Source organism: Drosophila tropicalis, unplaced genomic scaffold, assembly GCF_018151085.1.
Source record: "Drosophila tropicalis isolate 14030-0801.00 unplaced genomic scaffold, ASM1815108v1 contig_694, whole genome shotgun sequence".
Taxonomy (NCBI): Eukaryota; Metazoa; Arthropoda; class Insecta; order Diptera; family Drosophilidae; genus Drosophila; species Drosophila tropicalis.
This window is the reverse complement of record NW_027173176.1, coordinates 6,639,124-6,663,645: the sequence shown is the minus strand read 5'-3', so window position 1 is coordinate 6,663,645 and position 24,522 is coordinate 6,639,124. Positions and strand designations below refer to the sequence as shown.

Genomic DNA, 24,522 nt, shown 5'->3' with positions numbered 1-24,522 from the left:
AGTAGTTGTCATTACTGTTGGCCAGCTATTTGGGGTTTCTGCCTTATGTATGCAACTTAATTAATTTGCTATGCCTATTATTTTGAGGGAATACACACTCTCGCACACACACACACACACACACACACTGACACACAAGTATCAGATGAACTAACCAAATGACTTTAGCTTTATTTCACTTTACATGACTTTCCGTTACTTGGCAATACAATTGACTTTACGATATGTACACACACTCACTCATGTGTATGTCAGCGTGTGTATGCATAGGAGTATAATATTTGCACACAAACTATTACCGAGTAATCACTTAGAATGTTATTAATAAATCATTTTTTAAACAAGTTGCCAAATGAGGCAAATGAATGAATAATGCCACCCACTTAATCCGCATCACAGCTAAAACCAGTCTCTATCTAAAAGCTGAGAAAATATTTTGCCAAACAAGTATACAGAGAACGTCTGTGCTCACTGGCTAAAACTCTGAAGAATAAATAATTATATTAAAGGGCATTGAGTATTATAGTTTCTTGTTTTTAATGTACAACACAACGGATCTGAGATTCATTCCCTTCAATTCTATTAAATCTTCATAGCGAAGGTACAAGTTCTAGAAATTAAATTTGTTCTTGGGAATTTATAATATAGAACTTTTTGTGAAGTCCTTTTGCACTGAATTGGAAATATTCTTTCTTTAGTCACAAACACATAATGGAATTGCCAATTCCAAAACGATTCGGAACGAGATATTATCAGTTTACTTGTCAAAATGATTGAGAATAGTCTGCACATGTACAGATTCACATTGTGAACTTATTTTTAGTGAAATATTAAACAACTTTAAGTATTACGAGTTTAGTATTAAAAAAAAAAAAAAAACAACCACAACAAATGGGAAACACACAGCGTGATGCATTAGGAATGTATTGCATTTGGGTTTTGTTTTTGGTTTAGGTAGATGCTGCTGCTGCTCTTTTAGTTGCCTGCCATCTGTACGATATCAATGGGTGGGCTAAGAGCGGATTAAAGGTGAAATAACGTAGTGCTGGTAGCTAACAGGAAAACCAGCAACCACCACCACCAAATGCAAACACTCCAAACACAAACTAGATGACAGGGGGAAGTCACGATCCGATCCCCGGCATTATGCCTAGCATTAGCGTGCAATTTGCTCATTTCCAGTCGTCTATGGCCCCCTCCCCCACCATTCAACCGAAATGCTCTCACTCTCCTTTACTCGAAGTACTCGGAGTACTTAACATTAAGCCAATGCGCTGCAGCTGAATCATCTCTGTCTCCTTTTTCATCTCCATGTCCTTCTATTCCTCAGACTTTATACTGTATACTGTCCCAGTGTCTGGTTTTCTGCATTGCTGTGTGTCTGTTTGGCATTTGTTTATCAAACAATTTCAATATGCTTATAGACCTTAATCTCCTATGCTTAGTGAGCATCTCCCTCTCTGTCTCGCAATCGTTTTTGCTGGCCCCTTGCATTGTTTTATTGCATAATAGCTGAAGTGTCTGTTCAACTTTGTCGATGTCTGTTTGTTTAGGATTAGAGGGACCCGGCTAGGTTTAACTACTTCTACATGGGCGTAGTCCGAATTAGTGACAAAGTAAGTAAGGTCAATGCACCAATTAAATTTGCCGTTTTCCAGTGGTCACTCAATCATCTAAAGTACCTACATCAACCCCCTTGCTCTATTAGTATGTACGTCCATGCAATGGCATTGTGTTTGACTTGAGTTTTCTTTTTTGTGCTGTCTCTTTCCTTTCAACCCTGTCCCTTAGTTTGGTTCGGGTTGGTGTGTTTGGGTCTTGGTGGTTGTTCGACCCTTGACCCTGAGCTCTAATTTGAGTTTGACATTTATGTCAATATTTGGTCAGTCATTGTTCGCACTCTCCTCACACAACACCACGCCACTCTACACTTGGCCATCGGCCCATGGGGTTGGCACTTTCTTTATTGTTACGCTCGATGTCCTCATTTCGTGTCCTCTCCCTCTTTGACTCGCTCTACTGTCTGTTCTGGGGTCTGGTGTTCTTCTGTTGGTTCTATTGACAACGCGGTTAGCCACATGCGGGCTGGCGCGACACTAATAGAAATTTATTGCATATACTAAAATACAATTAAATAAATTATGAGATTTACTTTACCAAAAAAAAAAAAAATAAAACAAGAAGAGATAGAAGAAGAAAACCATAATTTTTTCCGTTTTCGCTTTACCATAATTACCATAAAACCCTGCCGTTATGAAGAAGGAGCAGGACGGATGAATAGGGAGCAGGAGCAAAGAGATAATCCAAAATGCGTGTCCGCATTTTCAGGTGAACGCCAAAGGATTTTCCAGGCAACAAAGTAGTAGACCGAAAGTAAGACAAAGTGGAGAGAAAAGCTCCCAATCTACCGGCAGCTAACACCCAAACTTACCTCATCTCACGATTTCTTCTCCTCTCCGTTATCCACTCTCTTAGGACACTAAAAGCGCAACATGTTGCCTCAAGTAGTCCCAGACAAGACACTTGCCTACTTTGTCTGGTGGTCTTCTGATGGGCTGGTGGTGGTGTTGGCTCATCTACATGCCAAGCCAAGCAAAGCCAAGCCATGCCACCCGCCCTCCTCGCTGTAAATTATGGAGCTGTGCACGTCTGGTCATTAAGCCAAATAAAACCGGCACAAGATTTATACACGCGCCCGAGCAGAGTCACCAGACTTGGGGTGAAAGCCTTTTCAAATGGACTGCTCGATTTTGGCCTCATTTCTGGCTTTCTGCCTTTTTTGTCGCTCTGCCTCACACCAACGACCAACGCCAACTCCAACGTAACTGTTTTTCATATAAATTCCATGCTAAGGGTAACCTAGGCACTTAATTTTCCAACTTCCCTAACCATTTTCTACTGACTTTAGCATAAACACACGTGCTGCATGGCACAAAAGGAGAGCGGAGCACGAAAAAAGAAAAAAATAGATAGTAAAAGAAAGGTGCAACAGTTAATCTTAGTTACGTTTAGTCAGGGAAATAAACTTATATTTGGCCGACCAACAAAAGACTCTCTGTCTAGCCTCTAGCCTACACTCAAAAAAATTAGCGAATATATTGACATCAAATTGCTTAATAAAAACTTAGTAGCATAGCAGATATAAGCGCGTATTCTCTCTTTTCCATCTATGGTTTTTTTTTTAGTTAATACAGAAAAGTAAAAGAATCGACATTGACAAGAGATTTTTCCAAGTGTTTGCCCAACTTTTGGTTAATAAGATCACGTAATTTATTTAATTTGAGACGTTCCTCTATGGAACGTGAAAGTTTTCTCTCTTTTGTTGGACATATTTGTATATTAAACTATGATTAATTTATCCACTTGCAATTAATTAATAAATTAAGTAGAAATAGTGGAGCTCTGCACAAAGTTTAGATTCCCCAAATCAAGTTCCATTCTCTTCTGTTGCTTCAGCTGCTCCTCCTTCTGCCCGCTTTCTTTCTCCTTGCCTTTTATAGTTCCTCAAGGATACAACACATCCACACACACACACACACACACACACACACACACACACGCACGCTCACACACATTTTCGGTCTGGTCCAAGTCAACAAAGTGGTGGCAGCGGTGTTGAAACTTTATCTAACACTTTGCAGTCCAAACCAACTTTGAAGTGCATTTTCCTCGACTCACATGCGTCACGCAGCCCAAACAAAACACTTGGCCTTGCCCCATTGTTTTACGTACGAGTGAAATCCGCTTCCTTCCCTACTTCCCTACCAAAAAAAAAAGGGAAAACTTTAGTCCGCAGTCATAAAAACTATATCAAAGGCATAACATAAAATAAGAAGCAACAAAACTATTCGGAAATACAACCGAAAAACCCAAACCAAACTAACTGTAAAATGTTTGAACTATAAAAATTGTTAAATGTTCACTTTAAGAGTAGGAAACTGTGCAGCAAAACTTAAAATTGCCCGAGACTCGATTCGTGCTTAGCACCAAAAAGGCCAACTATTGATTGCTAGACCCTTTTGCCACCTTTTTTTTTTTTTAAGCAGCAAGGGGAAAGACTTTTGGTCTTTGGGTCGCACTTGGCCAAAATAGGGACGTACGTACATACATATGTATGTGCTTTTATGTGAAGCTTCTTTGTTTGGCCAGCATCTGTTGTTGCCAATGCGTCGAATACCCTGTAATTGAGGCTGCAACTGGATATAGAACTGATATAAAGAAAACACCGACAATATTTCAAAATTTTACTAGTTCAAGAGAAGTATAATTGAGTAAAAGTTTAATATTTTCATCCAACTTAATGAATATTTTGTAGCCAAGAGAAGCGTTTTAATTCCATGAAGTTAAGTGCCACATTAGCTTATACTCTAAGGGAGTATCATTACGTCTTACCCGAATTCAAGACCAAAATTCTATGGCACTTTGCTTACGTCATTGTTGTTGTTGCTATTATTTTCGCTATTGTTTCATTTGCTTTTAATTTTGAGTGAACAACTTCTTAAGTGCAGTAAACCGTCTGCTTAGCGTCTTTCTTGCCATTTCTGCTTCTCCACTGCCTTTCTTCTCACAGTTTTTACTTCTACTTTATTTCTTAGGTTCTTGCTTCGTTTTTAGTTTTTTTTTTTTGGCTCTCAAGCCATTTTGCCAACGGGCGCGCCATAATTATTTTGTTTGCAATTAAAAGTCTTGACACTGCTGCGAAAGCATTTGAATTTTCGTCCAAAAATGTTCGTTGAAACTGCCAATTTATGGAGCAGCACCCGGAGTTTGAATACAGTTTGTTTGCCAAAAAAAAAAAAAAAATAAAGAAGAAATGGAAAATCGCATAAAAGAAACTAGCTAGCAATGAAATTTCATTGGCAAAGTACTGAGCAAACTTTAGTCAAAACTTTATAATTATTTCCCCTTTTAGTGCTAGCCCGAAAATTGCATCTTACAGTTTTACCTGTTATGGCTAAGACCTTTTGTTAGGGTCTTCTATTAGGAAATTGATAAATAACCTCTCAACCGATAAAGAATCGAACGAATAGCGTATTAGTTCTAATATATAATTTGGTTTCTTCGAAAAAATAAATCAAATCGCCCTTAAATGTATGCTATATAAATGTCTGATTTTAGATGGCCATAAAAATTCAATTTGTGCTATTAATATCAACATTCTCGCGCTCTTACACACACACACACACACACACACACACACACACGAGAAACAGAGAGTTAGATGGGAAGGTGTGGTAGGGAGCAAGAGTAGAAAAATGGCAAAATATAATATTTCACTTTGTGGGCTATGGCTTTGTTGTTATCTGCACCCCCTTTACATGCACACACACACACACACACACACCCATTCTGATGATGATGACGATGATGATCAAGAGCATTGCAGAAAATTTTACATAGAACGAAATTAATTTTAAATTATGCATGACCCGGAATGGGTATAGCTATATAACTCTATAGCAATAGCTAGACACCGAGAAAGAGACATAGCGACGGAGAGAGGAAAGCGAGCGCAACGCAAAATCGCCAGGGATTTGGAAAATTTTCACCTGCCAACATTAACCCAGAATATAAAGCCACCCCTCGCCAGCCGGGGTATTGCCACACAACAAGGGTTAGTCGAAAACTTCATGAATAATGGCCAACGGCAGCTATGATCGCTTTTTTGGGTAATTTTCGGTACACCCTCGCATTTTGGACATTTTACTCTCAGCAGTAAATTTAATTTCGTACAGAGCTCACCAAAACTTAAAGGCAAGCAAGTAAACAGCTGGGCAGGCGGGGTGGCAGTCAGTCGGTTGGAGGTCCAGGAAGTGCAACGGTTGCCTTTTCCTTCTCCATGTTTTTTTTTTGTTTTTTTTACTACTAGTGGTGAAGCATTTTTTGCATTTATTGAGTAATAAAATCGTAAATTTCCCCGTGCCATGTTACAAGTGAATGCGCTTGGGTACTGGGCGACGCCCCATTCTGTTTTGTGTGTGCCACGCCTTCCATTTTGCGCCGCAGGCATGGCACAATTGTTGGACATATTCAACAAGCGTAGTAGTTGTGCTGCAGGTGCCCAACCTCTTTCTAACGAGCCATGGCCACACAGCTGCCCCAGCTCCAGTTCCAACTCGCGTTTCGTCTCCTGCTGTTGCTGTCTCTTCTGCTACCATCTTGTTCCGACTCGCTGCGCGATTCCTTTGTGTGCCATTGTCGAAAATTGAATTTCAAATTATTTTCACAGCTCTCTCTCCTCTCTCTGTCTCTGTCTCTGTCTCGCATTCCCATACCATTCCCACCGAACACCCAACACTTGACTGACATTGAGCCCTGCTCTGCTGTGCTCTACTCTACTATACTATGCTATACTCTGCACTGTAGTGTCCTGTCCTATCCTATCTTGTCCCCTGCCTGTATCATCTCTCTGTGGCCCTTTAGTCAGTCAGTCCATCGCTTGTCTCTCACTTTGGTTGCTCTTGCTTTTCGGTATAATCGCAGCTTTATTAATTTTTTATCGCCTACTTTTTGGAATTTTTATAGGAAATTAAAAATGCTAATGTCCTGGCTGGCTTGGGCTTTCACTTTCAACATTTTCCCCCCAATGTGCAAAGGGGGCACATTTTTACGCTATTTTAATTTGTACTGAATTCGAAACGAAAAAAACGAACAGACGTGGAGTCGGACTCGTCTTGGCGGAAGTTTATTATTGAGTCACTGCCGCCTTTGATCTCGGGGGTCCTTTGGGGAGTCATTGCCATTGCTTTTTATGCACTGAACTGTTAATGATGTGGCAAATTATTATGGCAACTGCCGATTGTCGAAGGCCGATTGCCGATGCTGATGGTCGATTTGCTTTTCGCCCGTTAACCGCTTTACCGAATTCCCGAATCGCCCCACAATTGGCCCACTTTAACTTTGTTGCTCTTGCTTATCAAAATGCAATGGTCATTGATTTGGTTAGTTGGAAAGTAAAATAATGTGAAGAGCATTGGGTTGGGGAGGGGAGGGATTACCTTGATTGGTCGTTTTCTTCTGCATTTTGTGGTTTGAAAACTTTTCCACCTCACATAAATTTGTTCAGCTCAACCACACGTCTTGTTTGTAGTACTTCCACTTTCTTTTGGCTCTCTCCTGTTCTTTCTGTCTCTCTCTTTGTTTTGTGGTATTTTTGGTATTTTATTTTGTTGTTATTTTTTCTTTTTTTCTGTCGAAAAGGGGGTTTTTGTTTAGGCTATACAATTTAGCAAATTGCCCATGACATTATTTTTTGTTTGTTGGCTAAAGGCTTTTAAATTAATGAAAAGGCCAAAGAAAGCTGAAAGAAAGTCCCAAAGGGTAGGCAAGTCGCAGCTTAAATACCCTTACGTATGACAATGACAAGACCCAATTGATAATATAGAAGAACGTGTCGGCAACCTATGAGTGTTAAAACATTTCCTTTCATTTCATCTCCTTTTGTTTCCAAACATAAACGAAATGACTGAATGGGAGAAGATGACGTGTAAGCTCTTTAAGAAGAAACTTGAACTTCACCTTGAAATTCTACTATACATACATACATGAGAAATGTTTGATTTATGATCTTGGTTAGACAACTTTGTTGGCTTATTCCATGTACCCGGACCAGTTTTGTTTCTTCTTCCCCATTTTGGCCAATTTTTCGCACAATCATTTCGTGCATTTTTGATTTGCGTGCCAAGCGGGCATTGTCGGAGCTTATAATTTCTTGACAAAGGTGCATATAATTTGCACCACTGTGAGGTATGAGAGATTGTTAAGACAGAGAGAGAGAGAGGGGTGGAAGGCTAGCTAACAGGAGCTGCTAAGCGCGGCAAGTCACGTGCTAGTCACCAACCAAGCACCGCCTTACTACCTCCACACCCCTCTAAATCCAAAGAGGCAGAGTCAGAGGCAAAGTCAAATGTCATGTTTATGTCATGTTACGTTTCGGTTATTTCTCTTTTCCCTTTTGCGCTTTATTTCACTTTACTTTTGTGGTGCTCTGCTTCTGTTTGCCTTTTTTTTTTTGGCGCCTTTTTCCTCTTCTTAGTAAAGGGGAGTGCAGATTGGTGAGCGCAGTGAGAGCGGGGAGTGAGTGGGGGACATTTCATTTTATTTGTTTGGAAATATTTCACTTACTTCTGACATTTTGATACCCTCTAATGCGAACGAGGGAATGGGCATAACAGGTAACAGAAGTCATTCACGCTTTCCATTTCGATCAACATCTCACAACATTTTTTTTAGGAAATTAAATTTAGGTCCAACGGAGGCAATGTCCTTCTTCAATGGGTCCAGGGTATTCCATTGTCGCGACTGTGACTTAATGTTGCGATATTTGATATTTTCTTTTGCTATTCTGTTTTTTTGCCTCGACTCTCGGCGGGTTGCTGATAAACTTGAGCAATGAGACGAACAGACGCCATGTCGCAGGGTACAGGCGCCACCCTTTTCTCTGTCCACCCAAACTCCTGACCTCCGACCACGCAGCTACCGCCAACGCCTTGGTGCGTGAGTCCCATGCGTCGTTTTATGACATTTACCTTTATGACGGGTATTCAGAGATGTACGTACTACGTATGTGTACATATGTGTGTGTGTGTGCCCCTTTTCTTGACTCAACTGAAATATTAATTTCTCTTTTTTATAGCATGTGCCGCTGCTTGATTTATGACTTTTAAAAAAATAAACACAAACAAAATGTACAATTTTTTGCACAAGGAAAATTGCAAATGTGAAATGTCAAACTTAAGGAATTGAATTAGTTTTTTTTTTTTATGTCAAAAATTTTAATCCAAGATTATGGATTGCTTATTTTATTGCAACGCTCTCTGGTAATTGCTTAACATATTTTAATTGGCATAATCAAAGCAATACAGACTAATATATTTCTTAGACTCTTTGATACCTAAACATACGAGTACATATAATGTAAGCCATTGCATTTGGCCAAATCGTTAAGTATTTGAAAATTTCATGATTGGAGGAAATGAAGAACGTAATGAAAAACGAAAAATTAAAAGATTAAACTAAACGCCTCGCTGCTGCTCATTTTGTACTTAAAGATAAACAGGAGCAGCAGCGCAGTAAAAGAAATTAATTCAGTTAAAAGTTTTACATTAAACAAGAACACAAAAAAAAAAATATACAAATAAAATAAAAATACGGCAAGGCAAGGCAGAAAGGAAGAAAAAACTCTCACAACAATCGGGTGTGTGATGGAAAGGATACGAGGTTTTTGGGTACGAGGAGGATAGAGTAACAAAAGTTAAAAACAAAAGTTTTTAAATATGCTCGTCTGCTCGTTGCTTTGGCTTTTTGCCTTTAACTCCTTTTTTCCACGTCTTTCGCTCTCCCCAAACTCTAGGGATTTCTTTTTTTCGGCAACTGCAGCAAAACAAATTGCAAATTAAGAACTAATTGGCTTACACAACCCAAAAGCACAGACGGCAGCAGAGGTCACAGGTTAAAAGGTAAGGCAAAGGTAAAAAGGAAAGACTTGATTGGCCACGCTTTCACTTTAAACTTTCGAGGCCAAGAAGATCACAAGTTAAAATGAAATAATGTTCGACAGAGATAGATAAAGACACAACAAAGGCGATTGGCGAATGGGTGGTGAAAGGCCGGTGAGGGGCGGTGAGGGGCGTCGAGGAGGTGGGAGAGAACAAACAAAAACAACAAGAGAAATGAGAGCAAATCGAGAAGGTGTGAGACAAAAAAACACAAGAAGGACCAACCATTCAGCCAAGAGCCAAGTAGCCATTCGTGTCCAGCTGCCTCTTCTTTATTTGCTTTTATTATTGTTGTTGTTGTTGTTGTTGTTGTTCTTGTTATTCTTGTTGCTGTTGTTCTTGTTGCTGTCGTATATAATTAAAAGTAAAAATCGCAAAGGATTTCACGAATATAAAAAAAAAAATTCAAAACGCACAACAGCATTAAGCAACGTATCCAAAATACCCTAAAGATTTTAAATGAAATTTTAATAATGTGATTCTAAAGTGGAACCTATTCTATCCACTAATGTCTTCACTTAATACCTTCAGCAAAGTATTCATTTAATTCATAGGTTTAAAATCCTTAGTTATTTTTAAAGTTTTTATGGGACAAGAACTTCAGTTGTTGGCCAATCCCGGTATACCCATTTCATTTGTGCCCTTTTAATGTGTACAGCGTATAAAGAGGATTCCAAGTTCAGGACTTTTAACTTGCCTTTCACTTTAGCTGTTGACACCCCTACTTCTACTTTTACTTCTTCTGCTTGTCTGCCTGTCCGTCTATCTGCTCTTCTCGTCTTCGTTGTTGTTGCTGTTTACTGGTATCCCTTTTCAATTATTTTGATAATTATTTGCACATTTACAAGTTGGCAGTTAAAAAGTTGTTCTATCTCGCTTTCGGCCGCTCAACCTTTATTTCTCTTTCTCGCTGTCGCACTTCCTGAAATCAATTATCACCTGGCTGCCACTTGAAGGACCTGTTTGTTTTTTCCCATTTTTTTTTTTTTTTGTGTGTGTGTTTTTGCCTGTATTTTCACTTAATTTATGCAATTAATATACACTCCAATATATCATCTCCCCTTTCTCTCTCTCTCGCTCTTATTGTCATCTGTCACCTCACATTATAAACACAAAATACACACACAGACAAACAAAAGGACGACGACAACTCGTGAGCTGTCATTGAAATTTGCGCTGCAATCCATGCAAACAGGCAGATGAAGGCCCAGACAAGAAACGATAATGCAATGGAATAAATAAATTTAATTAATTCCTGTATGGACTGAAGAAATTACTATACATACATGCGATATATGTATATAAAGAGTCGACATAACAAAAATACTCGCACGTCTGCACCAGATAAGAGAGAAAATTCATTGATCTTGGTATTATCAAAATATATCAGCACAATACCGATTGAATACGTGAGAAGTGCTCACCTATTAGTTCTACCCAAAAAAGAATATCCCTCTGTCCTTGTAAAATCAGCATCTATCTATTTCTAACTTTGTATTAGTCTAAACTAATTAGAGCATTGAAAAAAAACTTCGATGGAATTCAAACTTTTTTCAATGAGAAGTTTAGTCAAAATTACATAGAATTCACGTACATATATATGTATATACTTATGTCCTGAGTCCGAGATCTGGAGTTCATTGCCCTTGTTTTTGGTTGGCTCCCTGGGAGAAGCATAAAAAGCTAAGCAGCCGAAAACTGCATTAAAATTGCAATAGCTTCTCATATAGAGTAGCGAGATGTGTTTTTTTCTAACCGCTAGCTATACGAAAAACTCGCTGCTGCTGCTGTTGTTGTTGCTGGCTGCTGTTGCTTTTTGCGAGTTTTCCGAGTGAGGCCAAGGCAAAGTAATCACAGCAATGGCTTTTGTGTTATTTCATTTGCCGAGTCGGAACTAAACTCAACAGAGTCAAGGAGAGGCGAGCTGAGCAGAGTACAAAATCGAGTGCGGGGAGTTTTTGAGTTTTTGGCTTTTGGGCAGTTTTTAAAAATTAACACACATATTCAGACACACACACACATGGCAGACACACATACAACCAGAGACATACTAAACAACATGTTGGCAATCACTGAATATGCTGGAAGCACTTCCGGACTGGAGTTTTGAAAACTTTTCACATTTACATCAAGCGTTGGCTGTTAGAGCATTTTATTAAATTATAACAGGGTGAGCGAGATGGCAATACAGAGAGCGAAAGAGAGAAAAAAGACTATATGTATGTAAGCTGGTTCTAGTTTTGGCCTGTTGGGCCGCATAAATTTCTGTTTCCGCTCTGCAAATGAGCCACAAGGGAGTCTCCGTCTCTGACCATTTATACATTTTATAACAAAAATGGACTACTCGCCTCTTCACTCCACTTTTCTCTTTGTCCCTCAACCCATAGCCCACAGCCCATCCCAGCTCCTAAACCATTACACTAAATATTCGCGGCCCTTTTATTTTGTTTTTTTTTTTTTTTTTTTTTTTGTTGTGGCACGCATAACAATGCAACCCGCAGCTCGCAGCCAGGACATCAGTCACAACGACTTGCTTAATTAATTATGTCGTCTTTCAGTTTAAAGGCGTTTAAGTTGGGTTCACAAAAGGGTGGGCTGGAGCAGGAGCAGGAGCTGGATCCTGAGCCGGAGCTGGAGCAAGAGGAGATGCCTGAAAAATGCCGACAATGAAAAATGCGACCGCAACACCAACCCAACAAGGCCAAGCAGCAACTGGCAACAATGCAACCGGCTGGGCTGACTGGGCTGAACGGGCCGACTGACTAACTGACTCGCTGACTAACTGCCTGGGAGTGACCCAAATTATTCACAATGAGAGCGACTGAAGATGAGAACTGAAGACCAGCAACTTCATCATAATTATCATTATCATTATCAGCATCATCGTCATCATCACGATAAAGAGTGAAATAATTTGTCGCCTTTCTCTGACAGGGCGTGACAAAAAGTGTTAAATGTCTTTTCTTTTCTTTTCATTTCTCTTCTTTTAATTTCTTGCTCTTTTTTCATCTCATTTTGTTTTGCCCCTTTTAAATAATGCTCAACAATTATGAAAGAGAATAAGCTATATATACATACATATACGTACATATGTATGAGATGAGAGGGACGGTTGAGATTTTCAAATCCCTACTAAACGTAGTGAATATTTTGAATTTATTTGCATATCACTGGCTCAGCTGAGTGGTTGGGCGGGTACTCCAAGAGGTACTTGTCATATAACCCTCGTAGTTTCACCGTTTTCATTATGGCCAACACCTGAGCCATGCAAAATCGTTTAGCAAAAAGTCAAAGCGTGAGAATTTGTTTGAATGGAAGTCACTTCGCTTTCTCTATCCCGCTTTTCCACTTCCTCTCTTTTGGTTGCCCTCTGCTTGAAAAAAAAAAATAAATAAAAATAAATAAAACTTCAAACGGCATCAGGCAAAGCATTTTTGATTAGGCCCAGAACCGTGTTTCGGAGGAGGTGAACCTGGAGCATGGCACACGGCGTATACGCAATATGGAACCCTCTACTCAGAGTTCAGTTTGGCTTATTTAAGCTTTTGCCATCAATCCTTTGACTTCCTTTCTCTCTCTCTCTCTCTCGCTCGCTCGCTCGTTCTCTTTCTTTTTACGCGCTTTGACATTTTAAAAGCGTTTTTATGTTGTATGAGTGACTTTTGTGGTTTGTGCGAGCGCATGAATGGTCCTCCCGAATCCCCTCTTCACCTTTTGCCTTCCAACCCACTTTTTAGTTGGTTAGCATTTGTTTTTCTCTTCCTTTCTTTTTTCTCTTTTTCTTCCATTTTTTACTTTGCCTAAACGTTTATTTTTTTATATGTGTGTGTGTTTCTATTTTTTTTGAGATTTTAATTATTTTGCAGTTATTTAAACCATTTTTAATAGCTATTTATTTTCCCGTGTTAATTATGAGCAAAGGCATAGAAAGTCAACGACTCGACGATGCGACGTTTATTAACAACTAATTGCCATGGTCTGTGGGGGTTGGCTGAAGCGGGGAGGTTGGTGACGAGAGGTGACTGCAGGTTGTTTAACGACTTTTTTGTAAATATTTAATTTAATGAAAATTGATGATAATTGTTTTGCAAAATTAATTGAATATTGTTCAATTTGTGTGTGTGGTCAAATATAGAAAATGCCTAGAGACATCATAAAAATTTAAAAACCAAAAAAAAAAAACGGCAAAACCAAAGCGCAGCAAACATAAAAAAAAATATAGGCTATAATAGCCATTACAATTACTGTAAATAAGGATGATAATGATGAGATAAAGAACTGAGCGAGCATTTTTTATAATATATTGAAACATAATGAAAAATCTATTACAGATACGCTATTAGAGTGTAGAAGAGTGTAGAAGCAGACTCCCACGTGGCAAATTGTTTTTAAAGTTAAAATGTTTTGGATGAAAATCATGTGAATGACAAATCGCTTCAAGCTGTTAATAGTCGATAGAACTTTCTTCCCAACACATGTAATTTGATTTTTGTTAGTCTTTTTCTCACCAATATTAGTGCTTGAACCGCAAACATTCCGTTTCCAGTCGATTCCCTTCTTGTGCACTTCAATATGAAACTGTAGCTGTAACTGTAACTATAACTGAATAACTGTTATTCAGAGCAGCCCACATAACATGAGTACATATTCCCATTATGATAAGTCGCTCTGTCTGTCCTTTTGTCGGACTGTCCGACTGCGTCTAGACTTCATTGAAGATGACGATAATGATAATAATGCTGGGAATGATGAGGATATGGCCTAAGCTGCATTATGTGGTGGACAATATAGCCGCAGTCTGCAATATTTATGACGCGACGCAAATCTGCCCAAATGTAATTCGCTTCTATTTTTGGTTTTTGTTGATGCGTTCGTTCGTTTGTTCGTTTGTCTGCCCAACAAAAGTGGATAATATGTGGATATTTTTGGTCACGTTTGAATTTATTTGATTGCTAGCACTTTTAGCATTGTTGTAGCTGACGTTTTATTTAAGGTCCTGCCAACAGCAGCACCACCACCAACAACGATAACCACAACGACAACTGTGGCCAATAGAACGAGAGAATGAGAGAGAGAGAGAGAGAGAGAGAGAGAGAGAGAGAGAGAGAGAGAGAGAGAGAGATAGAGACACAAACAGAGACGGGGGTGCATGGAAATTGCTCAGGAAACGTACAATTTATTTCAGTTCATTGCTTTTTGTGCCACCATTTGGCCAGGACGCCGCCTACTATTGATGTCGTTGCCGTTTGCCCGTTGCCTACTTTCGATTTTGGCATGTCGCGACGCTCACGTTCGGCAATTGTTCACCACCTCCTCCTTCTCCTCCTCATTCTCCTTAACTACACCTCCTTTCATTTTTCCATTTTATTCTCTCCTTTTGCTTTTTTTACACTATTTGGCGGTCGTTGTTCCCGTGTCCGGCGTCTAGCGGCATAATTTGAACAACTTCAACAACAAAAACAGCAGAGTAACACAAAAACAAAAAAGTAGCCAAGAGTTGCCAAGTTATCAGCCAGACAACCGCAAAGACAACAACTACTAGCGGCCAGGACACACTAGTTCTAGACCCGACCCCACCTGGCAAAGACATAAAAAACAAGCCATTTCGATGTTTTCATTTGGCTCACAATGACGCCGACTACTTACCCGAAAAACCTCCAGGCTTTTGTTTTTCAGCGCACATAAATTGAACAGGGAGCGGAAAGGAAAATGGCTAAGGTTGTATTAGAACAAAGTCATACACTACTTCATTACATTTATTTATCCAAATTTTTAATTTAAAACTCGTTTTCAAAAGGAAAAAAAAAAAGACTAAAAAATTTCTAAAGATAATGAGAAAAATTATCAGAATCATCTATTATTTAGTGATTTAACAAGTTCCCAAAGAGTTGATTTTATAATCTACAAATCAAATACTAAACTCAGCAACAATCCAAGTTCTGCAAACACAATCCGAAATTCATTAATGCCGTGTCGCTTATGGAAAGGGTATAGATATTACATTACATTTGCCTAATATTTCCGCCTGGCCTGGAGAGTTGATGGCCTTTCGTATTTTGGCCAACTCCTTTCGCACTGAGTCTCCTACTTCTCTCTTTCCTTCTCATTCTCTTCCTCGCCACATATCATTTAGCTCTGTGGTGTGTGTATGTGGGGTGTGTGTGCGTTTTGTCGTGACAAAGGCAAATAAATTGCAGCAATATTTGCATAAAAATGCGGGCGCCTTAGTGCGAGTGACAATGAAATTTAAATATTTATGCTATACGGTTAATAATATTAGAGAAGTTTTGGCTCAAAAGTTTGGCCCCCAACCCCCATATCCGACCATTTTTGTTGCTGCTGCTGTCATCGGGCAACTTATATTAAAACATATTTTTTGGAGAATTTCTCGTTGTGTGTTGCGTGGAGGATTTTTTGGCAGCAGGCATAAAAATACCAAAAAATTGACTCATAATTTGGCAACTTTAAGTTATTTAATGAGCTGTCCATCATATAAATAAGTAAACGATGGAAGGCATGCCCAAACATTCATTGAAAATGAAGGCGAAGAAAAGAACAAAAACTAACCACGCAACTAGGACACAGGGCAGCAACAGCAACTAAGTGCATTGAAGTCAAAGCGTCAAAGCAATGAATCACCAGGATGGAGAGAGAAACAAGGACAGAGACAAAGCCAGAGAGAAAGACTGCCCCCTCTCTCTCACTCGCATTACTCCCCCACTTGCAGCAAACAAATTCAACTTGAAGTGAACTCGACTTCGAGTTGACTTTTGACCGTCAAACGACAGCGAAAAGTGGAAAGTGTGCAAAAGTTGCATGCAAGCGAAAGTTGAGTGCATAAGACGCCAACTGACCCCCGCGACTGGAGCACCATCCCGACTGTCTCCCCTTCCCAGAGCACTCCACCCTTTGACCTAACCGTTCACCTCTGTTCCACCAGACATTTTGTTAGTTTAAAGAATTTTAAAAAAAAACCGAAATAGCTACACCCTTAAAAATGAGAATATTGCATGAAAATTTAAATGTTTGGAAACCAAATTTTCGACATACAAGTTTGGGTCATTCATCACTTGCAATAGCCAAAAGACTCTGCTGTGTGTAAGAGTATGAAGAAAAGTTTACTGAAAACTATTTTACACCGTAGCAGTTAGACGAAACTGATAGTTGCCAGTTGCCAGTTAATAAATGGTTGTGGCCAAGAACAGAACAGAACAGAGTCGAAACCAGACTGAACCTAACTTCAGAGAGAGCGGGAAAGAGGAGTATAGAAGCAAATGAAATGGAATCTGTTAGGATATGGACTTGGCTTTTGATTGTTGAAGGTTTCTGTATTTTTTTTCTTTCTCACTTTGCACAGCAGCAAACAGCTGCCTTGGCAAAACTGCATGCTTGGAACATATTTACACTCTGATGAATGCCCCCAAGAGGTAGATGGTATGGCTGTCCCTAGAATTTGAAGTAGAACAAGGAAAATTGATAGGACTCAAACTACTAGAGTATATCTCCTGCCTCCTGTGCCTTGCCATTTTTTCATCAATTAATTTTTTCTCACAGTTTTTTATTTAATTGGGTTGAGATTGCCATGCAAAAGAAGCGCAACACCATAGCCCTTTAAAGTGGGAAAAGGATTCTTGTTAGCTTAAAGTTCAAATTGAATTGATTTTGGCAGAACCAGAAACTATATTTAGTTTTCTTCACACATACAGGGATGCAGAGGAGGATGAATGGTGCAGAAAGTCACAAAAAAAAAAAAAAAGAAAAGGAACAGCAGCAGCTGCTGTCGTCAGCTTTTTATGATTTCACTACCAACAAAACGGCACGTGACTTGCCTATGAAATATTTCTTAACTCCAGCCAAGATGAAATAGTCAGCAAAACTTTATTTTATCTTTATTAATGTATGCGTATATATCCGAGATGTTTCTATATATGTGTCAATTAAGACTTTAACCAGTTAATGCAATTGCCGTACTTAACTCTAACATGAATGATCAAGAACTTGAAAACATTCAAAACTGTCGTCAATTTGATATTCACTGAGATACATAGGTAAAGGTGTATGGCAACTCTTGTTAACTTTTTATCAGACATTGACCTATGAATGTTGACATTTACTGATTCCGATCCGGTATAGATTTGTTGCCGGTTATTTGTATGAGTCTCAACCAAAGACTATTGCAATAAGTTGGCTCTCTTAATTTTGAATAATTTATAGCTTCAAGTGTATTAACCAATCAACATGGCCATTGATTTTCTCCACCTCCTTTTTGGGAAATTTACTGTAATTCTTTTTTTGTTCGTTCGCCAACATTTTTGGTTGGCATGGTTCCGGTATATGTACATATATACAAGCCTATATATACATTTATAATACATATACAAATACGTTTGTATGTATATGTTTTTCGTCGTTTATTCGTTTTTTAGTGTTGGTGTTTTTGGCAGAAATGTATACTGAAAAAAATGTATATCGAAAACTTTGTTGCCCCTTCAACCCGCCCTTTCAACATTTTTGGCATAACCAAAACCGATTGCATTAAATTAAGCGAACAAAAAAATAACACAAAATTCGAGTCAGCCTGACACATTTAATATATGCATAAACAAATGGCTATATTAAGGCAGTGGATAGGGGGGAACGGGGTGATCAGCAATAAAAATATGCAACAGATTTTGCCACTGGGTCGAAAACTAGGGAGAGAGAGAAAGAGTCTGTCTACGTGACATGCTGCAAAATTTTGCATTTTAATTTGATAAAAATAATATTTACCCTGCTAATGGCTTCATTTTCATACCGAAAGTAAGCCAAAAGTGTAAGACTATGTCTCGTTTTCGTCGGAGGCAGCCAGCCAGCGAGCTAGCGAGCCATTCAGCCAGCTTTATCCTTTACATGGGAGTGAGAATGCCAAAAGCGACGTCCTCCGACCCAATCCCTGTTGTCCGTTGACAGTGATAAAAGGATTAAGTGCTAAAAGCATGAATTTAATTCCCTACAAATGTCATTTCGCTTTACATTTAGTTGCTATACTTAACAATGCGAGGGTTTGTTTAACAGTTTAACATAATCAGGCATTAAAAGTTCATAAAGTTCAAATCCACTCTTTTTATAGAAATTGCGAACATAGAAATGATAAATTCGTTGGTTGGTGAAAATTGGTCTTTGCTCAATATTTTTTTGTTTAAACTTACTGATTTGCCCTCGCATTAGCAACAGTTGGCTTAGAATGGCCCTAGCTGCCATTTCTTGTCCACTTTTTTGGTGGGTTCATTGTCATTGTCTGTACACTTTTCGTTTAGTTTTTGTACTGTGAGCTAATTTGTGTGGCAGGTGCTTTGATTTCTATCTCCGCCTTTCCCGATTCTCCTCCTTTTACAGTCGCCCTTCCTGTAACAGTCACGAACTACCAACAACAAAGACAGCAAATTATATTTTGTGGCCTAGCTGATAAAAATCATTTAATGACAAGATGCCGCCCCAGTCCTGCCCCATCTCATCCTCTCCGACTCAGGCATACAATTAAGCCATTTAATTTAAATGAGATTAATCATAATTACTAGGCCATAAACATAGTAAAAGAGAAGGCGGTGTAGGTGTACGGGCAGGGTAGATAAAGAAAGGCGGCGTATGTATACCTATACATAGGTAAAAACAGTAAGTGGCCTTATGCTTTTAACCGGCGAACTGATTGTGGGCGCTTCTTTTCTTCTCATTGCCTTTGTCATTACTTTGAGCCAGAACTGATTGACAGTTTCTAGTGGGTGCGGTCGTATGTTTCTCTCTCCCTCACCCTCAAACCCCCTCCTATCTTTTATCCAGCTATTAGTATGGGGTGAGCCTGGCATGGGTTTTAAGTGCAGCGCGAGAGTTAATTTAAAACACAAGCCACAGCAAATTAACCTAATGCCAGGCAGCAGGCAGCCGGCAACTGGCATCCAGGCAGGACTTTGAATTTGAATCAAGCAAACAACAAGGACGTCAACACTCGTGTTTGCAGTTGCAAAAAGTAAAGTGAGTGAAAGCCAAGTGAGTGGCAGGCGCTTTCAGAAACGCACTTCTAGAGAGTAAAGTCCTTAGGCTAACCACATGAGCATAGGAGCGGGTCCATTTATAATTAGGAAACATTTATCGAAAAGGAGTTGGAAAAGCGAAAGCACATTACTCGTTCGATCTATATATAAAACTGACTCAAACTAATCTTAATATAGAGATCGATTGTAGGGTATTGTTTATTCTGCATATTATAAATGGGTTTGCAAATGCTTGTTGCTATTGCCGCTGGTGCCTGCTGCTGATGTTCCTGATGTTGCAATGCAATTTATGAAAAATAATTTAAATATCAAAAGGCTTTCGTTTTAATTACGCGCAAGACAAAAGCAAAAGCAACACCAACAGAAAAATCAACAGCAGCAGCAGCAACGGAGCAAAGCAAAAGGCAAATGGGGAAAAGTCAGAAGAACGTTTTAACACACATACACTGAAATACAACATAATACGTATACTTTAATGCTGCTGTTGTTGTTGTTGCTGATGTTGCTGCTGCTGCTGCTGTTGCCGCTGTGTTTAAATAATTAATTAAGATTGATGCAGACTCATTTGTCTTGCTGCTCTCCCAAGGACGAAATGAAACGAAACGGAGGCGAAGGCAGCAATCGCGCACTTTGCGTTTTCCTTTTCAATTTATTTTCAGCGATATTGTTGTTGATGCTGTTCTTGCTGATTTTCCCTCCACATTTTCTATTTATGTCGTGTGCGTTTTACTATGCACATACATACATATATATCGATGCAAAATTTTGCATTAGTTTGCATTAAAATTTCACTTTGTTGCTGCTGCCAACAAAATTTCGCCTACGCAGCGCCCTCTATGCTTAGCACTTTTTTGTTGCACACGCACACACACACACACACACACACACACGAATACATAGTTAAAACCCCACATACCCAATCTCACGAAACAGGACAGGGAAGAGGTAGGGCCTTGCCAATTTGGCGGATTACAAAGGCAAAATGAGTTTATAAACAACGAACCAAAACGAAAACCGTATAAACTGAAAGCCAGTTACAGCCAATTGCCAAAAGAGATAAAAAATAATTGCAATTGACTGGGAAAACTTTTGATAGGCGTTGTACTTTCAACTTCCTCGCCTCTTCTCCAGAGCTATCTCTAGTAAAATGCGAACAATATAACCAAAAAACCAAAAACAACAGCAAAAAAAAAATCCATCAAATAATGCACATTTGCGGGGCGTTAATTGGTCTCCTCTTTAATACACTTAAATAAATTTTTCCACTTGAAACGAAAAGACGAACGAAAAAAATTACAGTAAATTTTCAAATGTTAGAAAAAATAATATCTTACGGTCATTGATCTGAATATATTATGCTGTCTTGGAGTGTTCTTGTGCCAAATAACCTTCGATAATCAGTATTTGCTTTCAGTGTATGTATATATGTATAATTTGATGCCTTTTACTCGGAATTTTATTTATTTAAATAATCCCATTTATTTTGCAGCAAAATTTCAATAATAATTAGTCGCTTTAAATGGCCAAATAAAAACATAAAAAGGCAGCAACTTTCCCCCCATCACGACCTACAGCATTGCCCTCTACTATCGCCATCACTAGAGGGGCTGCTGCTAATGAAACTGAAATTAATTAATTTAAAACAACAATTGCCATTGCCAGCCGCTGCTGCCGCCACTGCCATTGTCGCTGCCCTTGCTACGTGATCTCGTCTGCGTATCTCATGGCGTATGCGCAATTTCAATAGCTTGCAGCGACAAATATAACCCCAAAGTTTATTGCTCGAATATTGGTAACGCCCACACGCTCTTTTTGCCAGCTCTGTCGTGCATATGTAATTATTCCAGGAGGAGCAGCAGCAGCAGCAAATGTTTGTGCCATGTAAACAAGCTTTGAGAGCGACGAATACCATCCCAATACAGAGTGTATCCCCCACCCACACACACACACATACACACACACACTCGCCTTTTTAACATTTACCTTCATCTCTTGTAGCTAAAAAAAAAAAAATGGTTATATGTAGTTTAAATTTTACTATCATGAAGTTTACATACTCTTGACAATAACCTGCTGATAGCATTACCATTCTAACAATATCTCATACACATTTGTAATGACATTGTGATCTTCGAAATTTTTGAGATCTCAATTCGGGGCTCATTTTCGAAATGACACGATTAAAAGTAAGGTACCAACGAAATCTACTCTGCAGAGCGTTAGTTAGGAAAATTTCGGTGAATTCAATATACCCCAAAAGAAAAAGAAGTTTCGTTGAGCTTGCAAAAATTGTTGCATATTTTTCGGGGAGCAGCTTACAAAGCACTGGCAGAATCAACGCGGGGGCAGCGGCGGAAACAGAGAAAGCAGTGGCAGAGGCAGCTAAAAGACCAAAAGACCACGTACTTAGCCTGATTTACACGTTGGCATGGCAAGGACTTTCAGTATGTCCTCCTGGATGGAGGAGGTGTGGGATGGCAAAAAAAATTTGCATCACAAATGTGTCTTTTTCAGGTTGCTTGACTTTGCATAACCCCTTTTCGCACACACACACACATAGAGGAAGAGAGTGAACTGCGTTTGGGGACCCCTTCAAAGTAATAGAGATGAAGAAAGAGAGAGACAGAGATATCCAACTCGTGCACGGAGGGTGTAAGTCGGGGGATTCAGAATGGTGCTTCATTTCATATTTTTCTCGGGCAACATTTGCGTATTTCTGATTTACATTACAAAGTCTTGTTGCCACTTTTTCCCGTTGCTCTCTTTCGTTTCGGTTTACTTTCTTTCGTTTTTTTTTCATGTTTTTGCTTTCTGTCTGTGGAATCGCTTAATTAACAAAAAAAACAACAAAAAAAATAAATTAAAAATTAAGCAACAAACTTTTCATTTGCTATAATTTTTTGCAAAAATGTGTCTAAAGTCTTTTTAGGTAGCTTCAAAAAGCACAAATTTGTAGATTCAGTTTGTCATTGCGTTTTATTTATTTCACATTTGTTCAATGCAAATAGTACAAAATATTTCTATGAATTTATATGCTTGTCTTCAATATACTACGCACACGACTTCCCCTCTTTGGACACACACACACTCTCTTCTCAATCCATTTCATCTGCTCTACTGCATTTATTTGGTCTCCCTCCAATTTGTAAAAACCATTCGAAATTGCCAGCAGTTGCTGTTGCATCTGGCCAAATATGCTAAAACAAAAAGGCTCAACTTGACTGCAAAATGATTTATTCGATTGCAAGTTAATATTTGTGTGCAAATTTGCAATCCAGAGTCGAGAAGATGCTCTTCCTCTCACTCTCTCTATGTTGCTACGTGTGTTTTTGTGTGCGTGTGTGTGGAAGAAAAATATAAACATTTCACATAAATTTCCATACATTTCATCGAACATCTAATTAAAAAAATATGAACTGTGATTTTGAAATGGAAACGCCACTTTGTTTGCCAATTTGCCACCCCACGCATGTCTTCATTCTCATAGACCTTAAATTTCAATATCGAAATGAAATATTGTGTATTCAACATGTTAACATTTCATTTCAATTCATTAGAAGAATGATAACTTCCTTTCACAATTTTCTTTGAGAAAAAGAAAAACAATTTCTTTCAATACTCGACCTTTAGCATCAATATCATCATCATCAGCAAAGATTGTTCTTAGAGCACAACTATTCATTGAGAAGATAATAGTAAGATACATTTCAGACTTGTACAAGAACAGTTCACTTAAGGCTGAGTGAGTACTGATTTATGCCTATGCGAACAGACTGAAAAGTATATTTCAAATAATAATTGCAATAACATTCATTCATTGTTTCTTAATTTTGACTAAATGAAATATCATGGGAAAACAATTTACCTTTTACTTGGGCTAAGGCCTTTGTCTTGTGGCATTAATATCTGCAAGAGTAGAACGAAATGTATGATAATTAGTTAAATTAGTCAAAACTCATAGGTGTATATCTCCATACATATGCATTTCATTGTGTGTGCAGTAAAGCAAATATGTAAGTACTTCTAAGTACTTACGAATGCTTAGACATATTTGCTCTGTAAAGTAGGCAACACTAATTAACAAAACTTACGGAGCTTCATTAATGTTGGTTTAAGTATGTGTCTATAAGCCAGTGTATGTGTGGGTGTATACATTGTATGCTTAACACCTTAAATATGCTATACCCCGCGCTCTCTCTCGTTCTCTCTTTCTTCTGCTTACACCTCCCTTAACCGGTCTTTATATTGTTAGTCAAATTATGCAAAGTATTAGACACATATAACTAACCCCGTTCTGCAGCACCCGACCCAGCCCACATCTTCTTTTACACATATGCACATATATATGCAATTGTATTTATTTAGCACACACACACACAGACACCCACTTATGTCCGCTTTTCATTTGTTTAGACGCTGTCCAATGGTCTATGAAAATTTTCAAACATGGCGTCGTCGCGGGATGCGCTAAAAGTTTGCCAAAAAAACAACTCACACACACATAGATGGAATGCATGGAATATTAAACAGTTTGCTCACACTCTCCGTTTAGCACCTCTCTCTGGTCCATCCGCATACATATGTACATACATACATATGCATCTGTATATTTGCCAGTGGATCAATAAGTGAGCTTATCGTTTGCAGTACACAAATACTTTTGTACATGGAAAATTTACAGCACTTAAATGACGCCCAATCCCATGCCCCGTTGCATTAGCTTCGCAAATCGCGCCCTTTTATATGAATATATATAAATGTAGCTATATACGAATGTATATATGTACATATGTGCGTGTGTTTGTGCTTTTGTTTGACATTTAATTCCAATTGCCTTTACCTACAAATTGACATTTTCTGTAAGAGCCAAAAGGAAAATTTTCCTATGTTTTTACTTCTGTCTCTCTCTCTCTCTCTGGATCTCACTCACTTAAAACAAAATAATTCGATAGATGAATTTAATGTTTTTTTATTTCTATTTTATATATTTTTCTTCA

At 38.6% G+C, this 24,522-nt stretch overlaps 1 protein-coding gene across 5 annotated transcripts in view; it reads right to left on the bottom strand.

The window, feature by feature from the left end:
- Con (Connectin) overlaps positions 1-24,522 on the bottom strand; it is a 151,387-nt gene that overhangs the window by 92,722 nt on the left and 34,143 nt on the right. For all 5 annotated transcript variants that reach the window (XM_068293092.1, XM_068293090.1, XM_068293089.1 and 2 more), the window contains one exon: positions 23,391-23,431. The gene's annotated coding sequence lies outside the window, so the exon portion shown is untranslated. The remainder of the gene's footprint in view (positions 1-23,390; positions 23,432-24,522) is intronic.